Raw genomic sequence first — 22571 nt, 5'->3', positions numbered from 1 at the left:
TCTGTGCTAGCCTCATTTTTTGAGGAACTTCACATTTGATTGCCCTTACCCAATAAGTAATGCTCATATCAAATACTACTTCATCATCTGATGTATGATCTCCAAACATATCCTCATCAATGACATCAGTCAATCTGTAACCTTCCCCAATGGCAATCACTGTGCACCATCGTCTGCCGTCATGATTATTTCCATCAAGCAAAGCCATTTCTCTTCGTACTATGGCTGCTTGTAGTTCTAAAGGAAAGATTCACCCTTCCTGTTCATTCATAGGTATCTTTGGCCTTAATAAGAATTCATCAGGTATTCTCATAGTCCTGCCCACTAAACCTGGCAGCCATGTCAACAGAATGTGTACCCCGTAACAAAAAACTTCTGGTTCTAACGGTACTCCTCGCATGACCACTTGCCTGCAAATGCCATAATAAATTCACTCACTTTTAAATAATGCATTCCTGGTGTTGAACACGCTATGTCTTCGTCAGTGAACAAAATCGTCATGTTCAACTTAGTCATTAAATCTCAACCTAATTTATTGACAGGTGTCTGTCTTGAATATAACAATGGTACAGACATGTCATTCTCCCCTATAGAGACTGGCAATGCGTCAGTAAAAGGAACTCTGCTTGTAGCTCCTGTGAAACCTTGAGTATTCATGGCAGTTCCAGATATTGAAAATATCCCCTCTCATATACATGAGTGTGTTGCACCTGTGTCTACTAAAAACAAAAAAGATTTGCCTCCTATATTGACGTCAACCCTCGGTTCCTCTTGAGGATTAGGTGTCACAGATAGTATCGAACACATTAAGTCTCCCAGTGAGCTGTCTTATTGTGGATAAATTCTCATCCCAGTAACTTTGAAAGGATTTCCTCATTCGACAGTGACACCCCCTATCCTAGGAGTGATTAACTGACCCGTGCTTGTGCTCTGCTGTATCTGTATGGGTGACTGCTGTGACTGCCCTTGTGGTAGATTCATTGTCGCCTGCTGTGTTTGAAAATCTTGTTGTATTTTCGGCGTTTGTGTCTGCTGCACTGTTTGATTCTGAGCAAACCCATCACCATTCTGTTGCGAATATGCAGGCGGGTTTGTAGTCCCCCCTTTTAAGAACTGCCCATTCTGCACAAATCCTTACGAGCAAAGTGCCCTGACATACCACACATCCAACATATAGGAGGAGGTCTCCTAAATTGCCCCTACTGCATGCCTTGACTATCGTTCTGCGTGTTTTGAAACCCACTTTGATTATTCTGGAAGTTTTCCTGATTATTCTGGAAGCCTCTACCTCGAAAGCCTCCCCTTCCTCATGGTACAAATCCACAATTATTTTGATCGAACTGCCTTTGGATATTTAGCTGCGGCATGTTCGCTGCTTGCTGTGAACCCAATCTGTCTCCACTAGTCAACATCACCCCTTCAGTGGCGTATTTTGACAGTTTATTCTCCACCAACTTTGTCTCTTTACCTTTCCTAACATTGGGCCTCATTACACGGATGACGGTAAGGGATTACCGGCACCGGTAAGGGCACTGTTGCCGGTAATCCCTTACCGCCCTACTACGAGGTCCCTCAGTGGGTCCCGTCCTTAACGTGTGGTCAGACCACACGTTAAGGACGGGACCCGCGGAGGGACTTCAGAGCAAATTACGGTACCGCTAATTGCGGTACCGTTATTTGCTCCTTCCGCATTCCCATTGAGCCCAATGGGTGCTCAAATGGGAATGGGGAAGGGCCATGGTGAATGGGGAATTACTGACCCCACTAACCTTGGAATGGGGCGGTAATTCCGCCATTCACCATGCCGGACTCCGGCGGCAACCATTGCGCTACTAGCACCATGGTTTCAGACATCCGTGTAATGAGGCCCATTGTCTTTCTTTTGGTTCTTCTCTTGCAAAAGTCTGCAATAATGCGCAATGGTCAACTGTATTTCTGACCCCGGCTTCGCTTCCATGCCCACCAATTTCTTGAGCTGCTTCTGGCAGACCTTAACATAATATATAATAAAATACAGGTATAGATTCCCTGAGCCTCCTGTGTTTCCAAAGCCCACTGCTCTTGGAAATTCTGAATGTAAACAAGAGGATCATCTCCTTCCTGCATCTTTTTCGCCATTATAGCTCCCATATCTGAAGAATTCGGGTACAGTAAGCACTTTCCAGACTACCACCCTACAGTTATTAAAAGGTCCCCCATCATGAGCAGAGTTCACCATGGTAACACTAGAATACACTGCTCTTGCCCAAATGTCATCAGTCCTTTCGCCAAGGATAGCAATCAGGAGATCTTTAATGTCCCCTATAGCTAAAGTGTTTCCTCCTGTCATCTTCTCTAACTTATGTATTCATTTCCTTGCACCGGAAGTTACATTTGGAAGTTTACACTTTAAATTATCCTTATCCATCTGTGGCCAAGGTATATTCTGTGGCCTAGCTCCTCCCTTTTCCAACAAAGGAAACTGCAAGATCCCAAATTCACATTCGTCTTCAATCGTCTGTCTGTCCATAACCGAGACAATGGTTCCGCTCCGCCTTCTACCTGGCAGGGACCTTAACCTGCTTACATTAGGTGGCAAGTCCTTCCTCTCACCATGAGGTCTCCCTTTAGGTGGATCTAGCCGTGTCAATGATTCTGATGCCTGAGATTTAGGTAGGTCTAGAGCTGACCATTTTACTTCCTTATCCATTGAAAAACACCATTAAGGGCCACATACATTACCTTCTTCCTCCCCATGAAAGATTGCTCTATCCTTGTCTGACATATCCTGTACCAACTGTTAGGCGGAAACCTGTGCAGTTCCCTCTGGGACCACTGCAAAAGATTTAGGACTACAGGTGTTTGGCAGTAAACCCACTTGGTAGCAGTCTGTACCACACAGATTCACTTGGTAGCTGTGGCTGAGCAGTCAGACTTCCCTCAAGAAGAGTTAGACAGTATGTGGAGTATACAACATAGGGCAATTCTTCACAGTAAGACAAGCAAACACGCAACAAGGCTTCAGTGTAAAGAAATAAAGGTATTTATTCATAAAGACACATCTATAGAAAACACTCTGGCACTATTACGGCAAACACTTCAATTACAATTACTCTACGAAGGAAAAGATCAATCCCCCTAACAATAGTTCGACAAGTCTAGGTTTTACCAGCATCACTTATTTGCAGACAGAGGTGTATGCTTCAACCTAGATGGCACTCTAGTATTTGTTAGGACGGGAGAGAAAAATAAGCAGGTTACGAAATCAACACGGTTCCAATACTTAACTGACAAATGCAAGGCAAGAAGACAAGAACCACGGTAGATCCTAAAGTTCAGAGGCCAGGCCCACTCGGAGAGAGGCGAGGCGATATGTCCCAAAAAGTCTCTTAGTGGAAATGCGTTCGAGTCTTTGTAGCAAATTGTTATCGACAGATTGGACCAGTTCAGAACAACACGCTAGAGAAAGCTTGGAGGCGACCCTATGGAGAGGCGAGGATTAAGACACCTCACTCTATCCGGCAACAAGGGAAGCCAGGCAGACACAGTACCTTGATTGTGGAGAGACAGCTCCAGCGGGGGCAGTTGTTCCTGGTGCTGGGCGCACGTCCGGTCTTTGCCAAGAGAAGAGAGGATCTCGTCGTCGAAGGAAAGTTGAAGATCGTTGCACCACCAGGGAAGAGACCAGCCGCGGAGTGCTCCGTCACAAGGCACCACCTTTTGGTCGCGGTACAGGGGTAGTGGCTATCCGGTTGCCGAGGTGCTCTGCACGGGCAATTCGACCACTGCATCCTGAGGCGAAGAAAAAGCAAAAGGGACTGGTTGTTCCCACCAGTCAGGGGAAGAGACTCTCCGGCAGGGAGATCTCCTCTGTCGTCGGGAAGCGGTGAGTCGGTTCAGCAGGGCTCCACCGGAGGTGTCCTCGTTGCAGGTCGGCTCAGCTTTACCCTCGTCGGATTCTTAGGTCCTGTGGCGACTTCTGAAGATCCAGTCCCAAAAGCCCTGCTTTTATGCAGAAAACCCCCATTCATTCAGCCTATCTGTCAATCAACACACGCTAAGTGGTGAGCGGGGAGGCTCACCACTTGAGCCAATCAGACCAGAGTGCGACCGGAGTTGGCAAGGCAACTCGGTCCAGGGTGCCTAAACCCCCTCCCACACCCCTCTGGTAACCCAGACAGAGTGGCACCACTTTGGAGGGTCTCTGTACAGAAGCCCGCCAAAAGAGGAACAAAGGGCTCGACCTTTGGTTTAGGAGTCACAGAGACGAACACAGACGCCATTTTAAAAACCGAGTTCTGGCAGAAAATACCATCCGATAGACTCATTTAAGATAAGTAGATCAGTGGTATGTTAGAGACTAACGAGAAAAAGTATCAATCTCTAACAATGGGAAGAATCCCATAGGGTTATATTCGGGGTCGAACATAACAAGTAGTTTCCACTGCCACCAGCCAAAACTCGATGAGGTGGGATGGGACAGTGCCCCCTCGAATAACAGACCCAGGAGTAATCGAATTACCCCTCCTAGTACGTCCACAATAGGATGGTTTGTACTAGTTCTGTTAGTAAATTTAGGTCTAGTAAAGCCAATGGTGACTTTACATGCCCGGGAAGACAGTAGTCAGTCCCCGGGTATGGAGTCTATGATGGAGGTCCGCTAGGACGCCCCAGTGTTACGGCACGTAGGGTGCGGTGTAACACACATAGAAAAACATTTGAGACCCTATGGAGTAAAAGACCCCATAGACCATAGAACACATTGACATTCAAAGGAATTACACACATTCATGTCCAAGAGTGGGAGAAAAAGAGTCTCACTCTTGGCAGGATGGAAAAAAACAAACTCCAGAAATCCAGCAAAGCTGCTGGGGGACTCACTAGGTTAGGAAATTCAGCCTAAACAGAGAATTCTCCCTAACACTCGCCCCCCCAGACTAAGGGACAGGAGGATTGAATCCACTCCTGAATGAATCTCATACCTCTAGTCGATGACATACATCCTAGAGAGACCATCAGCATTTTGGTGGTGACACCCTGACCTGTGCTCAATGGTGAAATCGAACCCTTGCAGGCAGATCGACCATCTCAATAGTTTTGGGTTTTCCCCTTTCATTTGCATTAACCATCTCAAGGGTTGGTGGTCAGTTTGAATGACAAAAGTAGAACCATACAAGTACGGCCTAAACTTCTTCAGAGCCCACACGACAGCAAAGCACTCTCTTTCGATTGTTGCCTACCTTGTTTCAGGATCCTTCAGCTTGCGGCTGATGAAGCAAACGGGGTGCTTCCTACCTTTACCATCCAATTGACTGAGTACGGCACCTATTCCTACATTTGAAGCATCTGTCTGCACAATGAAGTGTTGGCGGTAATCAGGAGCTCTGAGTACTGGGGCTTGGCAAAGAGCCTTTTTCAGGTTTTCAAAAGCCTGATTGCACTCCTCATTCCATCTAACCTTTTTAGGGAATTTGGGCGAGGAGATGACATTCAGTGGAGGAGCTATGGCCCCATAGTTCTCTATGAAATTCCTGTAGTACCCAGTGAGGCCTAGGAAGGCTCTCACTTGGGTTTGAGTAGTAGGTGTTGTCCAATTTTGCACAGCTTCAATCTTACTGAGAAAAGGCCTTATTTCTCCACCTCCTGCCTCATGTCCAAGATAGACTACCTTACTCTGCCCAATTTGGCATTTACTCTCCTTTATGGTCAGATTGGCTCGTCCAAGAGCCTGCAAAACATCTCTCAGGTGGGTTACATGTTCTTCCCAGGAATTGCTGAACACTGCGATGTCATTCAAGTATGCCATGCAGAAGTCCTCCATCCCATTCCGAACCTAGTTTACCATCCGTTGAAACGTAGCAGGTGCATTCTTCAATCCGAAAGGCATTACCTTAAACTGGTATAAGCCAACAGGGGTAGAAAATGCAGTTTTCTCCTTGGCATGGTCTGTCAGGGCTATTTGCCAATAGCCTGACGTCAAGTCAAATGTGCTGAGGAACTTGGCGGCGCCAAGTTTATCCACCAACTCATCTGTTCTTGGCAAAGTGGGGGCATCAGTCTTGGTGACTGCATTAAGAGCTCTATAATCCACGCAGAATCTAAGTTCTTTAGATCCGGCCTTTGGTACTAACACAACTGGGATAGACCATGGACTAGTACAGGGCTCTATTACCCCGAGATCGAGCATCTTGCTGACCTCACCTTTGATGTGGGTTTGTACGTTTTCTGACATTCTGTATCCTCTGCTTTTGGCCGGCAGACAGTCACCAGTGAGTATGTCGTGCTGGCCCCATGGGGTCAAGCCTGGTGAAAGCGAGAACAGAGAGGCAAACTGATTCAACATAGATTTGCACTCTTCTTGTTGCTCGGGTGTCAGATTGGAGGAGAGATTTACTCCTTCAATTTTTTCATCTAAAGGTAAGCCTCTGAGGAGATCCGGAAGAGCTTCACTCTCTTCTTCTTCCTCGGACGATGCTAGAAGCAATGCTCCTACATCGGGTCTTGAGACATACGCTTTGAGTCGGTTGGTGTGAAAGACTGTCGGAGCCTTCTTTGGATTGCCCAAGTCCACCAGATAGTTGACCTCTCCGAGTTTACCCACAACTCTGAAGGGTCCTATCCACTTGTCTTGCAAGGCCCTCTGCCTTGTTGGGATCATAATGAGAACGAGCTGGTCTTGAGCGAACTCAACCATGTTAGCCTTTTGATCGTGCCAGTGCTTGACCAATGCTTGTCCAGGTTTCAAGTTATCGCTTGCTTCCGTCATCATGTGCGACATTCTCCTCCGGAGACCTATCACGTAGTCAGTCACTCTGACTGGCTTGGGGGAAGGAGCACTCTCCAACCCCTCCTTAATCAGGGCCAATGGACCTCTGACGGGATGACCATAGAGAAGCTCGAAGGGAGAGTAACCTACTCCCTCCTGAGGGACTTCTCTATAAGCAAAGAGAAGGCATGGCAGTAGAAGGTCCCACTTACGCTTAAGGGGTTCTTCTAAAGCACCTATCATGCTCTTCATGGTTCGGTTGAACCGTTCTACCAACCCATTGGTTTGTGGGTGGTAAGCTGTTGAGAACTTGTAAGTAACTCCACAGGTTTTCCACATGGCTTTCATGTAGTGGGACATAAAGTTTGACCCCCTGTCAGACATTACTTCCTTAGGAAACCCAACCCTAGTAAAAATACCAAGGAGGGCCTTAGCCACAGCCGGAGCTGTAACAGTCCTCATAGGAATTGCCTCAGGATACCTAGTAGCATGGTCTACTACAACAAGTATAAACCTGTTGCCTGAGGAGGTTGGAGGATCAAGGGGACCAACAATGTCAATCCCTACTCTCTCAAATGGGACTCCCACAACTGGGAGAGGCACTAAAGGTGCCGCATTCTTGGAGCCAACCTTACCAGAGGTCTGACAGGTGTGGCAGCTCCTGCAGTGTTTTTCCACTTCGGCCCCCATCTTCGGCCAATAGAAGTAGAGAGAGAGAGCCTTTCCTTAGTCTTCTTGAAACTCAAGTGACCAGCCAAAGGAATCTTGTGGGCTAACTGCAAGAACTGTGGTCTGTTCTCTTGGGGTACTACAAGTCGTTTGTAGTCTCCAGGTGCAGACTCGGTTGGTTCACTGTAGAAGAGGCCATCTTCCCAGTGCAACCTGTATTTCCCAGGCTCTTGCCCTTCAGCCTGAGCTTCTGCCTGGTGGCGAAGACCTTCCAGAGTTGGACATTCTCTCTGTCCCTTACTGAAGTCTGCCCTGCTGGGTCCACCTTCTGCCAGTAAAGACTGCAGCTCAGGATGGTCAACAGGATCCAGAGCTCCAATGAGTTCCTGGCCTTCCATTAGCTCTTCCTCAGAGTCTAATTCTACCACACAGGGTTGTACCTCCCTCTCAGCCTCAGCCGGAGGTGGAGTTACGGGTGTAACTTTGGACAACCTCGGGGAAGTCCGTGTTGGCTGCACTGTAATGCCAGCTGCTGGTTTCGGGGCAGAAGTCTTAGGTTTCCCTTTCGCTTCTGTTTTCTTCACGACAGCGGCCGATAATTCCAGTGGAGCAGGAGTGATTTCTTTCTTCATCATCTCCTGGAGAGTACCGCGCATGGTCCTCTCTCTTGCGGGTCTGGTTAGCTCCTGTAACCGTTTACTAGGAGGTCTGGGAGTATGCGATACAACTCCGAGAGTTTTTAGATCGTTACCCAACAGTACGGGTCCTGGTACCTCACTCTGTATCCTGACAGGTATTTTCACAGTCATGTCGTTACACTGGATGAGAACTGGTAATTGGGGAAGCATCTGCACAGGCCCTCCAGCTAACTTGGTGAGGCGTTTGGGTGCCTTAGCAACATCCTCAGCCTGAAAAAACGATTTATCCACCACAGTTATGCTGGCCCCAGTGTCCCTAATGGCAGGAGTCTCCTGACCATTCACTTGGACACTGTCCTTATAATACTCTTTAGTATTATCGGGGATAGAATTATAAACATCTAAATTCTGCTGTTCCCACAACCCCAGAGATACTAAAGAAACGCTGGCTGAGACTCCAATGGGTTCGTCAGCTAGCAGTAGAAAGTTTCCACTTGCCATTTGGACTTCCTCCTCTGGAGCGAAGGCTAAGGAGACAAGCTGGACCCCTGAAGGTTTACCCTTGTATCTGGGATCTCCTTTCACGTGGTCAGTCGAGCCACAAACAAAGCATTTACCGAATGCTTTCTGGAATGGTGGCTTGTTCTGGCCTCCTTCCGGTTTGGCACCAGAAGACACACTATTCTGCTGTGGTTTTCCTTGTGGCTTACCCTTCTGGTTTTGTTTGGGGCCCTCTTTGGAATTTGAGTTATTAGAATTCTCTTTTGAGTCTTTTTTAGGCTGTTTTCCCTCATCCTTCTTCTGAGTTGCCCCAGAATCCTTATGGGTAGCCCTGTTGGCAACCCATAAGTCAGCAGCCTTAGCTAGCCTCCGGGAATCCAGTTCCTTCGAATCAGCCAAGTGCTGTCTGAGCTCAGGAGAACAGGCATCATAAATAGACTCCAACATAAAAAGATCCTTCATACCCTCATAAGTGTTCACTTTGTAACCCTTAATCCATCCCTCTAAGTTTTTCAACCCTTCACTCACCCAGGTAGCCCAAGGGCTACCATCATGCTTTTTGAGGGTTCTAAACCTCTTAAGATACTGGGAAGGGGTCTTCCCAAATCTAGCTATCAAAGTGTCATGATCTCTGCTTTCAAAAGGTCAGGGTTTTCCCAACTCCCTTGGAAGCAGATCCATAACCCAGGTTCCGAGTGCCAACCAGTCCCAATTGGGACCTTTTGGACCAGTCCTGGCGCCAGTGGCACCAGGCTCATAAATATGCCCAGTCCCAGCGCTGGAAGCGCCGGGCTCATAATGCTTGGGTGGACTTACCTGCAGCAGACCATGCTGCTTACTTGCCTGCCAGTTGAGCCTCTGATCCTCTTCTGTTTGGAACTACTTTTCCTGTTGGGTGGGGCAGGAGCCACTCCCTAGATTCAGAACACTGGAACTCTTCTGGAAAGCAGGAACTCTTTTCTTACCTAGGCGTGGCTGTGGAAGGAGACACCTAAGCACTACAGGAGGCTATTTAAACCACAGCCGATGGATGAATCTTGCTTTGCGTTATTCTGCATCCTCTGCAGCAGAACGCTCATCGTGTCTTCTGCATCTGATCCTGGGCCTAAGGAAAAAGGCTTACCATCCTGAATCCAGTCTTCAGCAACACCTATAAAGAGAAGAAAGAACAGGTTAGCATTACGGTCTTCAGTGACAGCTCTTCACTTACCTGGTCCATCGGCTGTCACCAACGCCTCGCGCTGCATTCCGGCATCTGAAAGACAAAGGCTTACCTACTCTTCGTGCGCTCCGGAGGTCTTCACACTGCATTCCGGCATCTGAAAGACAAAAGCTTACCAACTCTTTGCACGCTCCGGAGGCCTTCGGCGCTGCATCCCGTATCTGAAAGACAAAACAAGGTGCGTTTAAAGACATTGGGGAACTTTAATACTTACGTGCCATTACTCCTTTCCACATCTAACCCAGTGGGTATTCCGGCACCCTGCAGCCGCTCCGAACTTGTACCTTCAAAATAAAAAGACAGTTAGAGCGCATCGTGAAACAGGCAACAAGCGCTTACTTACGTGCTTCCAGGCGCTTCTATTCATCACACGAGCTCCATCTTCAACTCACTTCAGCCCGTCATCCGCCATCGCCGGAACCCTGCAAAACACGAGACATCATTACTAAAGACTTTAAAGACATTAGAATTACTCAAAACTTACTGTTCGTGCAGTAAACGACGGGCAGCAGTCCTCTGAAGTCAAGAGGCCTGCTCCCCTTATCCAGTGAAGAAACTGGTTACAGCACCCTGCCCCGAGGCAGATGGAGAGCATAGCGTTCACTTACCTAAGGTGAGAGCGTTAACCTTTGGGGTTCTACAGGAGAAGAGAAAGGGAAGAAGAGAGAGACATTCAATAACCCAGTTCCTTAATCCCATATTTTCTATCTGCAGACATCTTACCCTTCGAGTCAGACATACAGTGCACAGAGGTCCAGCCCAAAGAGCCAGCCGTGTGTTACACATCACCTTTGAAGATACGGTATACGCCCAGTCAAGACCGGCGCCTCTACGGGAATCAGGTGAGCGTTACACAAAGCTAATTTCACACTTTCGTAATCCGTCTTATCCGCCTCCCCCAATTCCATTACCACATCAGTCGCAACAGGAGGGAGCCTAGAGAACAACCAGGGAAGTAAATCGTTCCCGGTGATGTCCTGGAGCCCATGATTGTATTCAAACAGTTTTAACCAATCCAACACATCCAATCTCGGTTCATACTTACCTACTAATTCCTTCGGCATCCGGGGTCTTTTGGGACTGGAGCTCCTAGAGAAACCAGAGGAGAGAGAATCATTTTCCATAGACAACTTTTTCATCTCTAACTCGTGATTAAGTTCTATTTCCCTGAGTCTTAGCTCAGCTTGCTTCTGCTCAGCCTGGGCATTCATCCGTCTGAACTCGAGCTCTTGGTTTCGTTCAGATTGAGCCAAAAACCGTTTGTATTCTAATTCGAGCTTCATTTTTTCAAGTTCAAAATAAGCAGGGTTACATGTGGGACCAGGTATGGGCCCCGTAGGTACAGCTGGTAAGGCAGGTAGAGGAGCAGGGGAGACAGTTTTGTTAGCCTCTCCTTCCTCTTCAGCCTCTTCATCACTATCATCACAATTACGATTTAGATCAACACCATTACTGTTATCTACATTTGCTGGAGAAATTGGTTCCTCTGAACCAGTACCCAGACTTTGGTACGCCAGCAATCTCTCTATTAGTTCTAACTTCTTGCCTTTTACAGAAAGATTCTCTTGCCTACAGAGAGCTCTCAAACTCTCAGTATTTTCACCTGACAAGGACTCTTGACTGTAAGCTTCCATAGTAGACATGTTTTTGAAAGTTGCTTTTTAGTGCTAAGCGTTGTGGTTAGTTATCCTAAAGTTACAAAAAGCACTCTAAACTGTATACTCGATACAAATCCCACCGCTGCCACCAGTGTTAGGCGGAAACCTGTGCAGTTCCCTCTGGGACCACTGCAAATGATTTAGGAATACAGGTGTTTGACAGTAAACCCACTTGGTAGCAGTCCGTACCACACAGATTCACTTGGTAGCTGTGGCTGAGCAGTCAGACTTCCCTCAAGAAGAGTTAGACAGTATGTGGAGTATACAACATAGGGCAATTCTTCACAGTAAGACAAGCAAACAGGCAACAAGGCTTCAGTGTAAAGAAATAAAGGTATTTATTCATAAAGACACATCTATAGAAAACACTCTGGCACTATTACGGCAAACACTTCAATTACAATTACTCTACGAAGGAAAAGATCAATCCCCCTAACAATAGTTCGACAAGTCTAGGTTTTACCAGCATCACTTATTTGCAGACAGAGGTGTATGCTTCAACCTAGATGGCACTCTAGTATTCGTTAGGACGGGAGAGAAAAATAAGCAGGTTACGAAATCAACACGGTTCCAATACTTAACGGACAAATGCAAGGCAAGAAGACAAGAACCAGGGTAGATCCTAAAGTTCAGAGGCCAGGCCCACTCGGAGAGAGGCGAGGCGATATGTCCCAAAAAGCCTCTTAGTGGAAATGCCTTTGAGTCTTTGTAGCAAATTGTTATCGACAGATTGGACCAGTTCAGAACAACACGCTAGAGAAAGCTTGGAGGCGACCCTATGGAGAGGCGAGGATTAAGACACCTCACTCTATCCGGCAACAAGGGAAGCCAGGCGGACACAGTACCTTGATTGTGGAGAGACAGCTCCGGCGGGGGCAGTTGTTCCTGGTGGTGGGCGCACGTCCGGTCTTTGCCAAGAGAAGAGAGGATCTCGTCGTCGAAGGAAAGTTGAAGATCGTTGCACCACCAGGGAAGAGACCAGTCGCGGAGTGCTCCGTCACAAGGCACCACCTTTTGGTCGCGGTACAGGGGTAGTGGCTATCTGGTTGCCGAGGTGCTCTGCACGGGCAATTCGACCACTGCGTCCTGAGGCGAAGACAAAGCAAAAGGGACTGGTTGTTCCCACCAGACAGGGGAAGAGACTCTCCGGCAGGGAGATCTCCTCTGTCGTCGGGAAGCGGTGAGTCGGTTCAGCAGGGCTCCACCGGAGGTGTCGTCGTTGCAGGTCGGCTCAGCTTTACCCTCGTCGGATTCTTAGGTCCTGTGGCGACTTCTGAAGATCCAGTCCCAAAAGCCCTGCTTTTATGCAGAAAACCCCCATTCATTCAGCCTAGCTGTCAATCAACACACGCTAAGTGGTGAGCGGGGAGGCTCACCACTTGGGCCAATCACACCAGAGTGCGATCGGAGTTGGCAAGGCAACTCGGTCCAGGGTGCCTAAACCCCCTGCCACACCCCTGTGGTAACCCAGACAGAATGGCACCACTTTGGAAGGTCTCTGTACAGAAGCCCGCCAAAAGTGAAACAAAGGGCTCGACCTTTGGTTTAGGAGTCACACAGACGAACACAGACTCCATTTTAAAAACCGAGTTCTGGCAGAAAATACCATCCGATAGACTCATTTAAGATAAGTAGATCGGTGGTATGTTAGAGACTAACCAGAAAAAGTATCAATCTCTAACAATGGGAAGAATCCCATAGGGCTATGTTCGGGGTCGAACATAACAAGTAGTTTCCACTGCCACCAGCCAAAACTCGACGAGGGGGGACGGGTCAGTGCCCCCTCGAATAGCAGACCCAGGAGTAATCGAAATTACCCCTCCTAGTACGTCCACAATAGGATGGTTTGTACTAGTTCTGTTAGTAAATTTAGGTCTAGTAAAGCCAATGGTGACTTTACATGCCCGGGGAGACAGTAGTGAATCCCCGGGTATGGAGTCTATGATGGAGGTCCTCTAGGACGCCCCAGTGTTACGGCACGTAGGGTACGATGTAACACACATAGAAAAACATATGAGACCCTATGGAGTAAAAGACCCCATAGCCCATAGAACACATTGGGCCTCATTAGGACCCTGGCGGAGAGGGTGTTACGCCAGCGTAGTGCATGGCGTACCTCTCCGCCATACTACGAGTTCCCGTAGCGCCATGGAGGTTTTCTCCGCCTGGTTTTACCAGGCGGAGAAAACCATGGCGCTACGGGACCTCGTTGTTAATTACGCCACCGTATTTTACGGTGGCGTAATTAACTCCTTCCCCACTCCCATTATACCCTATGGGGCAAAAATGGGAATGGGGAAGGGCAGAATGGGGATTGGGGATTTACCGCTCCGCCGAGGTCGGAATGGGGCGGTAAATCCGCCAACCCCCATGGCGCTATCGGCGGCTTTCCGCCATGCTTCGCGGTGCATTTAGCACCGCGAAGTCCGCCTGGGTCCTAATGAGGCCCATTGACATTCAAAGTAATTACACACATTCATGTCCAAGAGTGGGAGAAAAAGAGTCTCACTCTTGGTAGGATGGAGAAAAACAAACTCCAGAAATCCAGCAAAGCTGCTGGGGGACTCACTAGGTTAGGAAATTCAGCCTAAACAGAGAATTCTCCCTAACACCAACTCGTGTGACTTCTCTCCTCTTCGTCTCTATTCAGAGTCAGTCTATCTAAAGACAGCTCCTTTGGCTCAAAACTACATGAAGCTCATTCTTTATCGTAGAGCTACGTACTCTCAAGTCGATCATTTTTACCCTTCCCTTGCTGCACTTTCTTAGTCCTCATATCATGATAGACTTTATCGATCGCATCTCCAATGCTTCTTGAGTCAAACACATTCTCTAGATTTGCTGTAGACGGATCTGCTATTGGCTCATGTGCTGGAAGAACTCTTCTATGTCTTCCCATGCCACTACTGGATTAGAATACATTACTTCCTTTTCCATATGATCAATGTCACATGCTCTTTGCCTTCTCTGTCATTCTAGCTCATCGTCAAATTCTCTTCTCTTTCTTGCTTCCTCTCTTACCCTTTCTTCCTCTTTTCTCTGCACGTCTCTTCTCTCATTTGCCCTTTGTATCTCTTCATTTCTACGTCTTTGCATTCTTTTATCCCTTAATTTCTGTTCCTCTTCCTCCGTTCTTTTCCATTCTAATCTTTCTCGTTCTTCGATTACCCTTGCCTGTTGTCATACTTTCTCTGCTGCTATGCTCTTTCCTGCTTTCTTATTTGCTCCTCTTGATATAACTGTTCCCATCTTTGTCTATCCTTTCTTTTCGTCCCATCTTCTTTCAATCTTTCCTCTCTGTCTTTATCCTTTTTATCTTGCTCGTCTCGATCTTCCCTTTGCCTTACGTCCTCAATGCTTTTACCATCAGGTTTGAGCAAAATCTGACCACCCATCCATTCGTTCTGTATAAGCACTACCTCATCAGTCTTATTTTTTTCTCCTTTCGATATCTTTATTTCTCATGCTATAGCTAAGGATGTACTTGGTCGTTCACTTCTCTCCTTATCGCGTCTCTCCTTGTCCCTCGGGACCTTAGAGATTACGTCTCTCTCAATATTTTTCTCTGGGCCCTTGTCGCTGCTTTGAGCAGGAGACTCATATGCCGGATTACTGTACCCCCTAGCTACTTTAATCTCTCTTAATGGGTACAACCAGTCATCTTTATTACTATCGCTTTGTGCTTCAGGCGCGGCGGGTGGAGCAGAAGACTCCTCACCCCCTTCTTTGCATACATTGAGTATCCAATCTACAGGAGGTGGATCTTCTCTCTCCTCTTGGTAAATCTTCCAGAACTATAAGCTCGCTAATCGTTTATCTAACTTTTTTCCCTTATATGCAGCATGCAAATATGTCGTCATATGCTGCAAAACTGCCTTCGATAGTGATCCCCCTTGTGGCCATGACATGAATATTTTGTCTGCTGTACGCTTAACCCACTCTGCACTGTACTGTCTAAGCTTCGGCTCGTGCATGGATAGCTGCTTGCAGAGGTGTATAAGCGGAGTAATATCCTCCATTTTGACACGTCACTCTTGACTGTCAATACTCACCTTTACACTTTGCAGATTTTAAAAGTATGTTTCAGAAAAACAAAACAATATGAGAGTGCACCAATCGTTGTAGGCTCTAAACCCTCGATATCACGTTTTTTTTACTTTAATCTATGTTTTCACTAAACACCATCAATTCAATTTCAACAAATACATAATTTATTCTCAAATCACGTGTTTTCTTTTCACATTTATCAATTCCTCCATTATTTTTTTACCATATTCAGTTACATAAAACAAACAGACAAACAGACATACTCGACCGGCCACATATATCTCAGTCTTCGCTTCAAGACTTATTCTACCCTCTAAAAATACCCTGATTTGGGATGTGAACTGTCCTCTTTAAATTTGTCTTGAATCAAGTTCGTCGTCTATGTCACCCGTCTATAGTGCTCTAGGTACGATTCCTTCTGTTCCGTTCTTTAAGATGCAGGAAACCTGTGCGTATTCTTTATCGTGGCCTCTCTACACGACACCTCTTAATTGCTTGGCCTCCCCTCAAGCCAATTATTTAATATTCAATGCTCATTGTTCCCAAGTTACTTTACCCCAGCCTCCCTCCGTTACTCCTTTTTCCCTTATCTCTTTCTTCACCCATTACCCATTCACACTTTTGCCACCTCACTCAGTTTTACTCACCATTCGTGTTTTTGACTTCCGACTCGCGGGATCGTACGTCTCTTTAGTAGCCGCTTCAACTTTCTGTTCGTTCAGCTTCCTGTACACACCAGGAGGGGTTTCTGCCTGAAAACAAGAGGCCTGTCTAACCTGGCTTGCAAGTCTTGCTTTAAACTAACATCCGCCATCTACAGGGAGCTTCACGTCCTTTCAGCCGAATGGCAGCGGTTGTGCGATATTTCTGGCACCCCAAAGCCTGCTCTCTCGATGGATATATAACCATCATCTCTGCTACCAGGTGAACTGGAGGCTTCCAGCCCTTTAAGAAGAGGTAGAAATACCCTTGAGATGAAAGAGGATGCAGAAGTTACTCAAACATCAATAATCGAAACAACTCAGGTAGTTGGTAAAATGATAACTGTTTTAATATCAATTATCTAGATATCTCCGTTTCATATATCTATTTCTATATATTGGCCTACCTTTGTCATACACACTGCAAATTATGGGGCTCATTTATACTTAAACCAGTCTCCTCTTTAATTAACAAATGTCTATGCAGACGTTGGTTACCACAATAATAAAGATATTCAATCATTTTTTCTTTTTTAAAAGCGTCTTTCTGCCCATGCAATGATGTCATCGCACACACTTACGTGATGACATCATTGTGTTAGATAAATAACAGCCGCACAAGGGAGAAACTACAATGGCCACCAAACCATTTGTTCCACCAGAATTTCTACTCCATGTAATTACTTCAGGTAAGCACACATATGAGGCATTTATTTTCTAAATTGGCTATGCATTAGTGCTCCATCTACTTCACCACCTCTGATGCCCTTCTAAGACTGTAGTCAAATATAACTTTTGTGATTTATTGCAGGACAAATTATTGACTATATATCCACATTTTCCAGTATTTCTGGCAGGATTCCTAAACCATCCCACATAAAATTGTAAGTATAACCCTAATATATTTTACATTATTATTTTTTTTTCTGATTAACACTTACCATGAGGCCCCTACACAATACTGTGTTTTGTTTTGACATACAGGGCCATTGCTAACCATCTTCGAAAAATTAGAAAACGGATGCAAGTTATAAATGAAGCATCTATCATCATGCAATGAGGATAGCATCCTTTTTGAAAGCACTAAAGTGAGAGAATTCCACACATTTTGTTGCACCTCCTGAGGAACCGCCTGCAACCGGGCAGAGAAACACGTGTCAAGGTACTAATACTGCTACACACCAGCAGTACATATACTGACCTTTGGAAGATTTCAAGTTTCACCTAAGTATATATAGTTAGGCCATTGTGACTTTGCTAATTGGAATTTTTGAAAACATATCAGTGCAGCAACTGTAATCTCTGCTTGAGGAACAGACACTGCCACACAACAGCAAAATATGTACTCACTTTGGATCATTTCAAGCTTTACCTATGCAAAACTAATTATAACACCAAGGTCACTACACCAATTGGAATTTTGAAAGCATATCAATGAAGTAACTGCCACTTGTATTGATACTCTTTTTTGACCACTGCATTCTTATTGGAATATTGAATCCTTAACAGTGAAGCAACTGCAACTTAAGATCATGTTTTCTTTGTTCTAAAATATTTATCCTAGTAACTTATGTCTAACTAATAAAAGACATACTGAAACTCTATATTTTCTACATCAAGACTTTTTACTGGTACAAGCGCAATTTAGGGCTTGCAATCCTGTCCATGTTAAAGGTAACATGCTTGTTTACCAAATGGGTGGAATGTCTCCCGGCTTCAAATTGCAAGGCAGAAACAGCAGCTGCCCTGATGATCATCTACATCTTCTCACGTTTCAGCCTTCCCGAAAGGATTGAGTCAGACCGAGGAAGTCACTTCACCAGTGAGGTAATGATAATGATGTGGGAGATACTTGGGGTAAAGAGAAAACTCCATATTGCCTACCACCCAGCCTCTAGCGGGGGAGTTGAGAGGTACAATAAAATGTATGTGGGCATCCTAAATAAGTTTGTGGCAAACTTTGGGCCTATTTGGGAAATCTGACTATGGATGGTCCTGCTGGCCATCAGGTCTACACCATCTTCTGTGACCAAGATGTCTCCATTCGAGCTAATGACTGGATGTAAAATTATGTTGTCACAGCATCTGCTCTACAGAAAGCAGGAGCAGACCCTGATCAATGCATCCACGACACATGAATATATTGTGAATCTGAGAAAATACCTTCAGCATACTTTTGCATGCGCTCAACAGAATCTGGAAACATCGGCAGAGGGGATGAAAACCCACTCCGATTTAAAAACCACTATAAAAGAATATCAAACAGGAGACAGAGTCTACTTGTACAATTCTCAGAGGAACCAGACCAAGGAGCAGAAATTCCTTCCCTCCTTGCGTGACCCCATTGAAATTGTCGACAAAATCCCACCTGTTGCCTATAAGATCTGCATCTCCAAAGGAGAACTGACAGAAGAAAAGTGGGTCCACATAAATCAGTTGAAAAGCTGTCATCCCAGACACGATTTGCGACTGATTGATGAGCCAAATGAAAGTCAAGCAGAGAAACAATCTGAAGAATGAAAAGGAAGAAGGAAAAATCAGACCGAAATATATATATATATATATATATATATTAAGTAACTGTTTCCATAGGAAGAGCACTTTTTGGGTGGTTTATAACTTCGCTCTCCCTGGACGAATCCTCACCAAACTTTGCAAAAAAAGTATATGGTCCATTCTGAATTTTTTACAAAGTTTGGTGAGGTTTGTTCCAGGGGGGGGAGCTATAGGGGGGTCACAAACCTTCTTTTTTCCCCATAGACTGAATGGGGAAAAAGTTTGCGCACGCCTACAGCCGAAACCGCTGGACGGATTTTCACCAAATTTGCGGCAGGGGCTTGGTCCCGAAAGTGTGCTTTTGTAAATTTGGTGTTTTCTTTATGACGATCAAAAAGTAGGTCTAAAAAAATTAGTGATATCTATGTCCGCTCCGTGGAGACACTTCCCTGTTCGCTCCGCGGGCAGGACACCGATTGGCTAATGGGCTCGCGTCATGACCGCGGACACGCGACGTGTCCGTCGATTGGCTGGAGTGAGGTGTGATGTGTGTCAGATTGTTTGGATGCGCCCGCCATCTTGGATCCGCCGACAGCACGGCTGCGAACAGAGGCGAAATGCAGTTTTGGGAAGTGTTTTGATGTGTCAGAGTGCTTGGGGAGGTTTAGGGAGTAAGAGATGGGTGAAATACTGTATTTGTTAAGGTAGCAGGTGCTACTGATGTATTCGCCATGCCCGCGCTGTCCGGGATGTTTGTAATTACTGAAAATGAGGGGTGTCCTAAGGATAGTATTTCTGTCCGTGCTGTGCGCAGGCAAGTTGAAACTGTTCTAAGGACACGCGTGGTGTCAGCGAACATTCAAATTGAGTATATGCCGCAGTTAAAATTTTGATTCTATGGGTGTGATACTGAGTTATAAGCCACCATGGGTGTGATATGCTGCGGTGGTTGTAGCCAGGGCCTAGAGTCTTGGGTACATCGCTGCAGGCCGTAGGCCGTAGGCCATACACCCAAGACTCTAGGCCCTGGCCACAGCCACCGCAGCATATCACACCCATAGAATCGAATATGTATCAGGTGGTTGTGGGCAGGGCCTAGAGTGTTGGGGGGCAAATTGAGTATATTCCGCAGTTAAAATTATTTTTGATTCAATGGGTGTGGTACTGGTTATAAGCCACCATGGGTGTGATATGCTGCAGTGGTTGTGGCCATGGCCTAGATTCTTGGGTACATGGCCGCAGGCCGTAGGCCATACACCTAAGACTCTAGGCCCTGGCCACAACCACTGCAGCATATCACACCCATAGATCACACCCATAGAATCGAATATCTACGGCCATACACACAAGACTCTAGGCCCTTCACAACCACTGCAGCATAACACACATAGAATCGAAGATCTATCAGGTGGTTGTGGGCAGGGCTAGAGTTATAAGCACTGAAGTTATTAGGTAGCATGGGTGTGATATGGTGAAGTGGTTATGGTTGTCATATGCTGCGGTGGTTGTGGCCAGGACTTAGAGTTTTGGGTGCATGGCTGCAGGCCGTAGGCTGTAGGCTATACACCCAAGACTCTAGGCCCTGGCCACAAGCACCGCACCATAATACAGCCATAGATCACACCTATAGATTCAAATATCTATCAAATGTTTGAAATTATACTTACTGTTTAATTTGTTGAGATTCAATATATTTTTTACATGAGTTTGGTACCTAGAGGAAATATTCTTTTTCAATTTCTGTGATAAAAGAAAAGAGCGTGTTAGTGTATGTATACTATAAAGACTTATTACATTGCATAATAGACATTTTAGCTTTTTTTTACCCTCATATTTCGTTTACAAACCAGTGTACTGTGCATTTTGCTCAGTTTCTGTGTTTGTTTTTCAAATCATTGGGTCTGTGGGGAAAAAAGTCCTTGTCGGATTAAAAAAATAACTTTTTTTGTTATGCTACAGTCTATTTGTTTGTTTCCTTTCAGTGTTCACTTGTTTTTGTGGTTAATGTTCTATCTGTTGGCTTGTTGCAGGTTTCTGAAGCAGTTAGATACCTGTTGGCGTATTATAACTGTCTATTATTTGTTACAATTTAGTGGTATTCATTTATCTGTTTGGTTGTTATAGAATCGTGGGCCAGTTAGATACATGTTGGCGTATTCTAACTGTTTATAGTTTTTTCATAGAATATTTGTTAATGCTGAAGTACAGATTAGTTATAAAATTTTGATTTTAAGAAGATTAAATAAGTGTTTGTAAGATTTGCTGGCAATCTCTGCTTTAGAGTAATGGTACTATCATTACATTCGAACCATCCACATTTCTTTTTAATATATGCTGTGTAGTGACCTGCATGGGTTGTGGCTCCTGCGTGGTAGATTATACCTATTGTTGTGAAGGTGTTCTTACCAAGTGATACTTGACCGTGTGAGAATCCAGTCAGCTTGCAGTTGTTTTTGGTACCATCTGCATTGTAACGTAGAAGCATTAGTATTATGCAGTTACTATGTGTTTGTATTAGTAAGGTGGAGCGATTATCTGAATTGCAGATAGTACATAATCTGCCATGGTTTGCATTTTGTACAAGTTGCTGAAATGGAATGGATTCACAATTAGGTATGGATACATACACAAAGCGCTCATTAGGGATTTGTTCCTGAATCACATTGTTGCAGAGAGTGCATGTATGTTTCCACATGTATAAAATATGGAAGATTTCATTTATAAGTATGTTTTTGTTTTCCAGTACTTGTAGAAAGTACATTAGAAATTCTTACAGATCTTCTTGTGAGTTTATAGTGAATTTCACCAATCCAGCACAGTAGTCCAGTTCTTGTCTTATTCCGTGAACACTATACGTGTTGTCAGGATTGTTTGTTGCGTTTCTATGAAGGACTAACATTTGCAGACACAATTGGTCTGTACTGTGTAAGTAAATGTTCTCAACAATTGGTGGCAATTGAAATAGAATATTCATTGCTATATTTGCGTTACAACTTACACCAGTTACATTTGAAAATTTGAATGGACCAGATCGGTCTGTGTCCAAGTCATTTTTTTGGAGTGTGTGTTGCTTCTTTGAAGAAGTACTTGAGTTACTTTGATTAATAGGTTCTTCTTTGGTTGTGGTAATTGATGAAGTATTAGCTTCTTTTACTCTCTTTGGAGGATTTGCAGTCAGATCATGTTGCATTTCAGTTTAAATTAGTTTTCTTTTACAACATTTTCCTTTTTGTGGAACAGGATATGCTTTCAGGTGGGGGGTGTATAGTGAACGTAGTCTATTGTATTCTAAAATGCAAGGAATATTAGCGTTTACTTTACTTTCATCAAAGTTGATTAGTCAAGTGTACGTAAGCGGGATAGTGCTACGTAGCTCATGCCTTCTTTAAAGACTGTGTTACCAATATCTATCAATGATTTGTCTAGGGTAAGCCCTTGGGATTTATGAATGGTGACTGCATATGCAAGAGTTAGAGAAAATTGTTCTCTGCGTACATACATGTCTTTGAAGAGAAGGAATCGAGCTGTTGAGCGCCCTATCCTTATTACTTCTGAAAGTTTGTTGAACAGAATATTGACAAACTGAATGTTGTTGTCATGTGGGTATGTTTGAAAGCCAACAACTGTATCCAGTGCTGCATTAACTAGTCCTTGCTCCACGTCAAGGTTACATTTAAGCATTACTCTACAGTTTAAGGATAATTTTAATATTTTCTCCAAACCAGCTGTATTTTAGTCTTGTTGTGGCTTGTTGACACATGGGTAGTGTCATACCATGTACGTCCAGTTTGTCTGTGGAGCAAATTTCAATTATTGGTTGCATTTCTTTTTTCAACATTGTTTCATTGAATTTGGAACAGCTTGCAAGAGTTGGCATTAAGGCCATACAATTGA

This window comes from Ambystoma mexicanum, chromosome 14, assembly GCF_040938575.1.
Source record: "Ambystoma mexicanum isolate Mex_15411 chromosome 14, UKY_AmexF1_1, whole genome shotgun sequence".
Taxonomy (NCBI): Eukaryota; Metazoa; Chordata; class Amphibia; order Caudata; family Ambystomatidae; genus Ambystoma; species Ambystoma mexicanum.
This window is presented reverse-complemented; position numbering follows the sequence as displayed.